An 11,432-nucleotide genomic window follows, 5' to 3' on the forward strand; every position below is an offset into this window, starting at 1 on the left:
GAAAAACTGGCACAATTCTGAATGAAGCCATTTCAGTTTTCAGGGAAACTTACTGTTACTTCTGTATCTTGGACAGGCTAAAGGTGCCATAAACAATAGCTGTCAACACCATTTAGCATTGACCCTAAGTGGTGAAAGGCTTTTGTGAGGAAAAACATGGGAAAAAAACCCCTGTGAGTCTCTGTGAAAGGGCTTCTGGATATGTTAAATCTATTCCTTTCCTTTTGACAATTTTGGGGCAGCTGCAGTGGTTAATTCCTCCCTTTCCTGTTGACCAAGCTTAAGCACAATCTGGTTTAGTAGTTCTTTTATCCTGTTTATACGCTTTATGTATGCTTTTCAATGTCTGAGCTTTGTTAGTTGGCCAATTCTTCCAAGTGTTTTGTTTTCTGGTTAATGTACACCAATATGGTGCTATTACAGTGTTTGGTAGAATGACTTACAAAGAAAGAGAATTTTCATTTTTCTTCTGTACACAGGCATTACTTGAAGTTAAACATAACTAATGAATTCTGACATGTGTTTTATCAGTTGTGCTTTACCAAACTTACATGATGGCCTGTACAATTCATTGAAGTTGTTCTGACAGTTACATTTTACAGAGTGGAAAGATACAGCCAGGCTGAAGGACACATTGTGTACATGTCCTTATGGTGGGAGTTCCTCATGATGAATGTTTCCGTGATTCATGTTTTTATAAAGAATGCCAAAGGGATGACTATGGATATATCACTTGTCATAACTTGTAGTTCAGTTAACAATAGTGAAGTAACTGTTTAAAAAAACAGCTATTGTACAGGAGTGTTCAGTTGTGTTTGCTTTGCAAGACTTCAGGCAAGTATGACATGGGATGTGCTAGACATGTCTCGTGACTTTTGAATCGCTGGGGTAAAAGGGCTACTGCAAGTAAGAGCAGATTTGTTAATCACTCCTCTTGGCAAACATTCCTACAGCAATACATTCTGTTCCCACTGCACACCTTTTGGACAGCAGTAGAAGCTTTCTTTTAACTCCACTGCTGCTCTGAAGTGCTTAGGGCTCAGTTGGTGCAAATACATCCATGGAACTACAAAGAGAGAAAGGCTTCCCATCTCTTGGGATGACTTCTCAGAAATCATATCACAGCCCTGTAGTGATTTGAGGGCTTGAGCCTGCTGCTGACATCATCAGTATGGAAAGCAGAAGTGGCTTTGGGAGTATGAAAGTGGGTAGAAGGAAGCCAGGTTTCATAATGCATGGGGTCCGTTCAGTCCCACTGTTAGGAATGGCTTCTCTAGATTAAACGACAGTAGAGAATGTCTGCAACAGGACCAAACAGGAAGGCTATAAAGTGTTCCTTGTAGGAAGGAATTAAATGAAATTAAGGAATTGAATTCATAGTAAGAAGTATGTATAATTATTATCATTATCAGTAATAATAACACCAAGATCATAAAGAAGAATTGCTAGCATCAATTACCAATTTAGCCTGTTACTCTGCAGCAACTTGAAAGAGGCCTGATTTACAAACAAGGCAAAATAATTCTTCCGTTTCCAAAACATATTACCTTAAACAATGAATACCATGAACAATATCTTGTTCATGACAACAGGATATCATGAACAAGAGGAGGAAACTCTCTGGTGAGCTTGTACAGCTCGAGTTGACAGAATAGTAATCTCAAATATGGCATCTGCCTTGTAAATCTGTTTTATTCTGTCCTAATTATGCAAGAACTATGAATCTGATTTGACAACAATCATTAGGCAAAGTTTTTTCTGAAGAATAGAGGAATTTTTCCATTCTCTTCTTTACAAGGTTTCATCCCTTCCTCCAGGCTAACTTCTGTCCTATTCCCTACTAGGACGTGATACATTAATGGAAATTTGCAAACAGATGAGAGGCTATTTTTGACCCCAAAACTGTGACAAAGTTGGTAAAAACAGAGCTACCTTGGGAAGATAATGATACATCAGGAATTATCTGGTGTCCAAAAAGATGAGAAATAGGAAATTAACATACATTGAAAATTAGGCTGTCATTTAAGGACTATTTTCTTAAGCAAAAAGGAGATATTTTAGCTCACATCAGTTCCTTAGTACAACTATTTCCATGTCTGTAAATAAACTGTATCACTGTTGCAGGCATTTTAATGAGTATCCACATAGAAATATTCATCCTAATATTAAGTAAGGTTTGAAGAGACCAATTTAAATATCTTGCTGCATAGGGTCAAGGCAAAGACTTGATTCTGGAAATTTGATTAAGACAGGAAAACAGTGATGCCGACAGTATGTACAAGTATGTAAACTTCGGGTTTCCTAAACTAACTTAGTGAAGGTGAGAAATTGTAGTGCCAAACTCTGGAACTTATCATCAAAGTAATGAGCTGCCTGAGCAAAATTTCATAAAAAAAATTGCAAGTTTAAGGTATTGCATTAAAAAGGATGAACTCTCTGAGAGGCTATGCAAAGGGGTAATGATTCTAAAGTTATAAATCTGTTGATACTCAGATCTGGTTTTATTTAATAAATAGTAAAAGCAGCAACATTTTTTAAGAAATGTGGGAGGCTGTGTTCTGTAGTTGTATTGCTTAACTGCTTTTTTCGTCAAGTACAGAGGAAGAATTCAGAAAATGTGTTCTTACTAAATCGTAAGGATACTGTGTATGCTGCTTGAAATAATCTGATAATGATATATTTTCTGATATTACCTAAGAATTTTTATATTTTCATTTTAGTACAAGACATCCTTAATGAGAGTTCTACTCTGTTAAATCAAGAAATTTATAAATGTTTGAGTGCTGGTTTCCCTAAATTCCACCCCCCAGGTGATTTTTCTCAATGCTTCGGTTCAAATTTTTGCTCCTCTCCCCGTCTTTCTGTGTCAATACTAAATCAAGATGTTACATTCTTTTTGATGTGAATGGGTAACAGATCCTGGAAGAGAAGTCCTGTAATTCATGAATTTGTAACCCTAATCCAGGATCTACTGCCCATGAGAACCAAAACTGAGTATGTACTCTTATATTTGGTCTTTCTAAAGGCTCTTAGGTTACTTCAGTTCCAGGCAGGGAAAGGAATAAAGAAATGGATAATCTTTTCAGAATTTTCCATATGCTTTGTTCAGAGAATGGCAGATCAAGTGTTTTAAACAAAGAAAGGAAGGAAACTTTGATTTCTTGCCAAGAGATTGAAACCTCCCGATCTTTTGCCAAGCTAGTTTATTCTACTGCCAACAGTTTCCTCACCTTAAACAGCTCCTTTTCATCTGTAAAGCTAACAGCAGTGAAGGAAACAGGCTCTGCAGAATGGCAACACTAAGAATCTGCCCTAGTTTGTGTAGGGACAGATTCACTTTCAGATTTTTATATGTACCTGAAAACACAGTTCTAAGCAGGGAGTCACCTCAGGTGATTCCTAACCAAATTTTACTTTGTTCTCTAAGCACATCAAAGTTACTGGCTTTGTGAATGTTGATCTCTTATTGCACAGGAATTACTTAACTGCTTTTGCTGTTGAATGAAATATGACCCTGATTTTCAGGTTTCCATATCTTCTGTCTTTTAAAAAAAATGTTGAGATTTACAGAATTTAAGAAACTGAACTCCTTTGAAGTGAATGTATCAGTTCTGAAATTCAGACTCCTTTAAAACTGGTGAGTTAATTATTGCAGTTACACCATATCCTGAGTGGTTGTACTCGTGATTTCAGTGCAGATATGCAGCACAAGTTCTTAGATATTTCACTGTTCCTTTTTCAGTGAGAACAAGATGGTGAAGATGTTTGGTAAAGTCTGAAGTCAAAGGCTGGCCATGGGTACCGTATGACAAGGTTTTTAGTTTTATTATGCTAATAGACCCAAGACCAGATACATATGATGAAATTATCTTCTGTGTAGTAGTGGAGTATAATTCTTGCACACCCCTTCGGCATGTTGTCCCAATCATATTTATGTAGGGCTAATTAATTGAGGACTTAATCATCTATAAGTATCTGTTTAGTCTCTACTTGAGAGTAAAACAGAGGGAATGTTTTTAATTGGAGAACTGTAAATTAAAAAGTAATGAAAATGACTAAGTTTGAGGGGAAAAGTTGTAATTCTTCAGCTCTATTAACAGACATATTCCAGTTTTTGTCTGGATGAACACAGGGATAATTTGTTACTCTGAGATCCATGGAATGGTCAGTGTTCCAGACTATTGTTCTGAAATGACCATCATATAGACATTTTGAAATCAGTTTAAGACAGGATATGCAGGACCTTAAATCTTCACTTTAATCAGGAGTGGCAGTAAATGCAATAATTGTGTTCTGTTCCTGCAGTCTTCCGGTAAGGAGAAAAATAGACTCATTCTGTAAAAGCTATTATTTTAAATGAACAATGCTTTTTTTTTTTTTTTTTTTTTTTTTTTTTACCAATAGCAAGAGAGCAAATGATGCCTGAATCTTTCTTTTCCCTTGGAAGTACTTTCTAATTTATAGTAAATCAAGTGAACAACCCTCTATTCATTTGTTTTTTCCTTTTTATAGCTAGCAGACTGCAATTAGTGCTTCTACCAGCAGAACTGATAAATAAGAGAATGAAGAAATGTTTCAGACTTTGACCAACATCTCTGGGTCACCTAGATGATATGAAAATATTTGGACTGTTTAGAAGAAATTTATTATTTTCTAACAGTAAGTGAAAACTCTCCTGAAGCATACAGCCAGCAGGAAAAGACCAGGGCATCTAAAGTAATTGCACATACTAAACCAACTGCAATGAACTTTCGTGGATCCATCTCTAGAGGGAGGGTTTACCTACTAATTTCTCTGTTGCTCAACTTACAATTTATAGATTACTGCACAGTCAATTGTACAGTTTTCTGTTTCTAGTGACAACACAAACGGTTTTGTCAATGTAAAAGGCTTTTATTTCACTGGAGAAGCAAAGCAATGGGGAGGGAGACACAAGGAGAGCCAAGGAGAACAGCTTGATAGCTCACTGTATATGCTCAGAACAACTCAATTAAAAAATACTTTGGGTATGTCTCTGTCTTGTAAGATCTCTGTGGTCACAGATACTTATCTGTGTAATACTAAGTGACACCCTAAGGATTTTTTTGGCTGTTCTGCTGCTTCAAGTTCAGACAGCAGCATTTTTATTTACTTTATGCTTTATATTAAGCCTTTTTAGATCAGGGAGAATCTTACAGAAAGAAAAAGAAGTATCTTTATCTATATGGTAGGACACACCATTATGAAAAAACGTCTTTCTTTTCTGATTTCAGCAACAGGCATGAGTTCTAATAAAAGAATACTTAAGATTTTGAGTTGTCAAAAGGATTTTTTCTGAAATTAGTTGTTGAAAAGCAAAACAAGTAGTGTACTGAACCCAGCACTACTTGACTCAAGCTGAACACAAACTTAGAGAAGTACCATGAAATAAGGGATTTTTTATTTAATATATTGATCTGATCATTATCTCTGCAAACTGATTTATTATGTATTATTTGACCCAAAAGAAGTAAAAATCTTGTGTCTAGGAAACAGCAGTGTATGTATCTCACAGGGAAAAGGCTCCGAACCAGCCCTGGAAATCTCTGTAAATGCACACAGAATCTCTGCATAAGCCTGAAGCAAAGCAAAAGCTAGTAAAAGTATTCTTTGTCCCATCATTAACTTGTTATTTTCCACCTGCACATCAATCACAGGTTAAGAAGTCTGTCCCAGATGTAATTCAAATGGAAAGACAACAATGATAAAAGTAGCATACTTGCACCTTTGTAATTTAACGCAATGCAGGAAATGAAAATTAAATTATGATTTTTGCACAGAGTTACAAGCTTTTTCAGAGTTAATGGCTGAGGATTGCAAATGAAGGTTTATGTCTTTCTGTTGTGGAAATGGCACTAATGGCAAAACTTGAGTCCCTGCTGGCTTCCCCCAAAATTCCAAAATTTCTTAGGTCTGTGTTCAAGAACATTGTTTAGCAAGAATTGCTGACAATTCCTTATGCTGCATAAACAATTCCTCCTCCCACCTAAATACAGAGTTTCCAGTTAGTGGCTTACTTGTCTCCCAGTTTACTTAAGGGTATATATATGTAGGTAAGATGTACTTGGTAGTATGAATCCTTAATGATTACATAAAGAGACCTAATTTAAATCCAAATTTTGAAATTGGGTCTTCTTCTAAGGAAAAAAAATTAAAATAAAGAACACATACCTACAAGACACATTATAGCTGCCCTCCCTGGACTCCACTGTGGGTTCTGACAGTGATTTAGGATCTAGCAAAAAAATCTGCACTTACTGAGATCATCTGAACCACTTGACAATTACCAAGGAGGAGGGGACAGCTATGATTGTATTTCATGGTGAAATTTTAAGGTAGATGTTTAGTACTTCCTGGTGTATTATTTATTTGAACAGTGGGGCAATATATAATGGATTTGATTAGGAATTCACTGCCTGTGGTCTACACAAATAACTATTTTCTGTGCAGTCACTTCAAAGTTTTCAATGTGATTAACTCTATATTTTTCTATTATAGTTACACAGGGAAGTCATGCCTCTCAAGTATTGATTAATAACCTTTAATAAGCTTGCTAATGACCATTTCTGTGTGCCAAATTTGAGTAGTCCATCTTGACATGAAGTGCAAGGACAGCAGCTGTGCAGCAGCCTTAGCACTACAGGTGTGTTCAGTGGAGTGGCCAGCTGTGTTTCATTTGTGTTTAAATACTGAGAACACAGCACTGCTCTTCATAGCACTGATGAAACACAGTTCCCTCATCTGTTTCATAAATTATCTTCCACACCTGGAAGCTGCACTATAATTTCTGCCAGAAATCACAACCAGGTTTGCACCTTAGGATGGCTGTAAGTACTTTATCTGTTGTGGAATTACTTTTAAAAAATCCATTTCTATGGCCCCAGATTTGTTAACAAATAGATCTCAGGTATAATCCATATGTCCTTGTCTGAGCATTAGAATCTGCAATTATATTTGCAAAAATCTATGCAGATGGGCTCTTATTATAAATGATCTTCTCTTTCTCATGCTAGCAAACAATTTAGCAAATAAATAAAAAATGAAGATTGATGCTATTAGAGCAAAGTGCCCATTACAATTACAGCAGCAGAGAACTGCAGTAACAAAGTTGTAGAGCATTTCAGTCTATTTTTTAATACTCAGGTTTTGTTTGTATTTTAAAATTTTATTTTCTCATAGGCTCTGTGATTATAATAGACCACATTTTGACAGGGTTTTCTTTTGATTTTTCAGTGAACTAGATCCTGCTCCTCCTGCTCAAACATTTCCATTCATGTATGGCAAGTATTTCTCCCAGCATGGGAGAAGATACAGCAGCTTTGCTTATTATGTGAGCACTCAAGTGTAGTTTTTTGTTGGTTTTGTCTGCAGTATGAATCTGAAAAAAACCTTTCCCAAGCTACTATGTTTTAAAAAATTTATATTTTCCCATCCTCTTGTAATAACCACTGTTGCCCTTGAAGTATATAGAGATAAGTTAAATGTTCTGTTTAAGTATAGTTTCCTTCCTTTCAATGGATTGCATCTGGTAATTGGAGGTAGAATAAACATTTTTAGATTGTATTATGATTAGGAAGCAATGGAAAGGGAGGCTGGTTGTACGAGCCTGTTCAAATGTAAGAGAAATTGGAAAATACATATAAAAATAAGTAAAATACTTCATTGGTGGCCCTGTTGGAAAAATCCACTAGCATTTACTGGGAATGAAATACGCAGGATTCTGTAGAATCAAAAAGAAATGGGCACACAGATCCTATGTAGCTCTGATTGTTTTATATTATAATACTTTTTTTATAAAATTATGTTATAGACTACAGTATATCTACTGCTTTTTCACAACCACAGATAGTTAAAAATCAACAAAAATCAATTTCTAAGAGTTTATAGTTAGAGTTAATTTTGTTTAAGATGATTTAATAATTTGCTGTAAGGGTAATACAGTTTTACCAAAAATGCTGTAAAAAAGTCAGGACAAAAATAGACTAGTGGTGGAATTCCCACACATTCAGACTAGAAAGAAAATGCTGACTTTCATTTTCTTTTTTTCAACTTCCTTTTCAAAAATCATATTAATAAACAGATTAACTGCCTAGCATAAAAAGTGGATATTATCTCAGTTTGTAAGCCTTGTGACTTTGTGTGGGTGTTCCACAATTGTATTTACTATAGGGATACTCCCTATCAGTGAATTTATCAGGAACAGATGGATGTAGGACTTCATGGAAAAAATGCTAAGCATCTGCAGTATCATTTGTGGTTAATAGAGAGGAAGGTGGTTGGCTTTTTAACAAATCTAGCTCTCACTGAGGGGCAGACATGCTCACAAAGACTTAATAAATAACCCCAGATAAAAATATCCATCAGGAGCTGTTCCTGTGTAGCAGCTGGTTCAATATTTTTATAACTTCAGTTTGATGCCACCATCATTAAGGTGTATATCTGTAACACACACTGTTTGGATCAGGAAGTAAAATGGAACATACACAAAGCGAGTAGATTACAATACATTTTCGTAGGTAAAAGGGAACTGCATTGCAATGGTTTATATAATACTGTGAACTTTCTGCTAAACAGTACATAAAAGCTGGCTTGCTATAATTTTTTTTCACTAATATATGCTCAGAAGGACTAATAATAGGCCTTATGAGTCACAAGCATTCATTAAGCCACCAGAGTCTAAAAAACATAACAGTTGAGGTCTGTTTGAAGTGAACAAGTAAATTAGTACGTTTTAAGTAACAGTGACTCTTTTAAAAACACTATAATCATATGCTTCTAAATATTAAAAATTCTTTATTCTATGCAAAACCATCCTATTAATTACTGGATTAACAAGAATATCTTTCAAGACCAAATTTGAACCCATCTTCTAGGTTTTGAAACACATTTGGAATGCTTGACTCCCTCACGATGGTCCCAAGGGAAAATGTGCTGCTTTCACTCGTGTCTGGTTACTGGGGAAGGCACAGTTCAGGCACAGGGTTTGGTTTGCAGGGAAAAGCTGCTTTTTACTTATCCCGCTGGCTTGATTTGGGTACAATTAAACGATTTGTTCAAGATCACTAAGGGATTCAGTGACTCGGCTGGGGGAAGAAAGCTGGACTGGGAAGATTGAAAATACTAGTTCCCACCGTGGGACAATTTCGCACTACCATTTAAGTAAATTAGAGGAGCAACCTATTGAATTTCAGTCATTGCACAAACTGCTACATTGTATAGACTAAGTTTACATCAGTAAGAAAATGTAGATAGAGAAGGAATACTGAATGAAAAAGATGAACACTTTGATGTGACGGATGTCTTAACAGACATACCAGATAAAAACCAGAAAAATTTAAATCAAATTTTGTCTGCCAAAGATTTTTGGTTTTGTATCCCTTTTTGAGGATGAGTCTTTCTTGAGCCTTGTATAATGAGTCTTGTCTTTAGCCGTCTATGAGTCAATCTTGAAAAACGGTATTTTGTAGCCTTTCAGGTGTTCAAAGTTCCTTTGTCTTCTTTTGTTTTGTTGTTGTTTAATCTTTTTGTTTCCTCTTTTTTTAATGACCTAGAGACATATCAGTAGTATCATGTTGGTATGATACCGCTGCTTATATCAGTAAGATTAGATGACTGCAAAAGACTTCCCTGCTGCATGCATTGGTTACTGATCAGAGTAAGGAGTTGTCATCATCTATGACAACAGAAGGCAATGACATATGCACATTGGCTCATAATTTGGTGGTAAAGGAATACTGAAATTCAGTATTTTCTAATATATTTTCAAGGGCAGAACATAATGCTGCAGCAAGGATAGACTCCTGCAATTTCTTTCTATCCTCTTCCTCCTTCCAAACCTGACCTCACTTCTCCAGGCCTTTCATTCCCTCCAACATCAATTTTTCAACAGTGTTTTGTCTTCATAGACTCTTTGTTTCAGCCTCAGTCTCCTGACTTAGCCAGTGCTGGCTTTCTCCTTGGCTTGCTGCCTGAGTCCCCTGCTGAACTCAGGATGTGGTTCTGCCAATCTAATTGTGGGCTGCTACTGAAAGGGGTAGTCCGTCCTGTTCCTCCAACTGTCTGTCCTGGTCTCCCTTGGGAGCTGAGTCAGGGAACTAAACTTGTATAGTTCCTTTTCTTTCAGTTCAGCTCTCTGAATCAGGTCATCATGGGGTAAAATGAACACCAATGCTAAAATCACAGCCAGGTTTGGAAAGGGCAGTGGAACAGGGACAGGAAGGACCATCTCTTTCAGCAGCACTTGATAATTAATATGAGTTTCATCATTAAACTGAACTTCCAGCCCCAAACTCCTCACCCTCTCTCTCTTGTGTTTAATTTTCCCCCTTTAGCCCCTCTTCCTAATGGCTTCCCATTTGTCCCTGCCCTTTCTGCTCCCATCCCAGAGATACTATGATACCCATGAGCTAATACCGGCTGTCTTGCCCAGCTCCCTTTTCTTTGTGTCAGACCTGTACTTTACTGATGTCTTGTAGACAGATTTTGCTGGTAAACACCTGTGGTCCCTCACTCAACTGCTGTTTACAAACTATTAGCTCAAGAGGACAGAAAATGCTTCAGCAATTAAGACAGATACCTCATTTTTATAAACTCTTCTCAAACCAACTTTTCTTAAGAAGCTCTTTTACTAGTCCATGAAAAAAAAATCTGAAACTGAGCTCTGACATGTTATAAAATGGATAAAACCCCTGATAGTTATGAAATTCCTACAAATTGAGCTTTCCTCATTTTGAACCCGTTGTATTAAAAATAAGCAGTGAATAGTTTTCAACAATAGTTAGAGTCTCTTGTTCCTACTGTAAACAAATGCTGAATATCTGGGCAAAAATCTCTGCGTAATGCAAGTCAACTCCCATTGACTTCACAGGAGTTATCGTGCTATATATGAGAGCAGAATCTTGTCTTTGTGAATAAAGGAGTTTTTTCCAGAGTGAGGGGGCTCTGCACAATGAATGCATTTTTACCAGCCCTTTCTGATTCATTGGCAAACTCCCAAACACAAGAACTGTTTCTGTTCTACTCTCACAATGGCAGACATTTTCTTTTTCATTTTTAGTGGGAAGTCTTTTGTACTTATTTTTCTCATGAAAACGTGTGTCTTGGTATTTTGTACAGTGAAGTAGAAAATATTATTTAGTCACAATATTTTTGAAGTTGTTCCTTCCTGAGTTTGTGTATCTTCTAATTCCAGTTTAAACTTAGCTGCAGATAAAGAAGCAGAATTGAGCCTGATGTGTACGTCTCCTGCAATTCAAAAGCTGCTTTGAAACGAGACTGGGCAGGCCCCTCTGGAAGTTCCAGCAGCCCCAGGGAGCTATCCAAGTAATGCCAAAGTTGTGTCACGCTGTGGCCCACCCTAGACCCAAACTAGAAAAGAAGGGGATGGCTTTGTACTTTTCAGGAATTCTCCAATG

This window comes from Pseudopodoces humilis, chromosome 11 (genome assembly GCF_049639895.1).
Source record: "Pseudopodoces humilis isolate 2021_Gansu_Grassland_sample_001 chromosome 11, ASM4963989v1, whole genome shotgun sequence".
Classification (NCBI taxonomy): Eukaryota; Metazoa; Chordata; class Aves; order Passeriformes; family Paridae; genus Pseudopodoces; species Pseudopodoces humilis.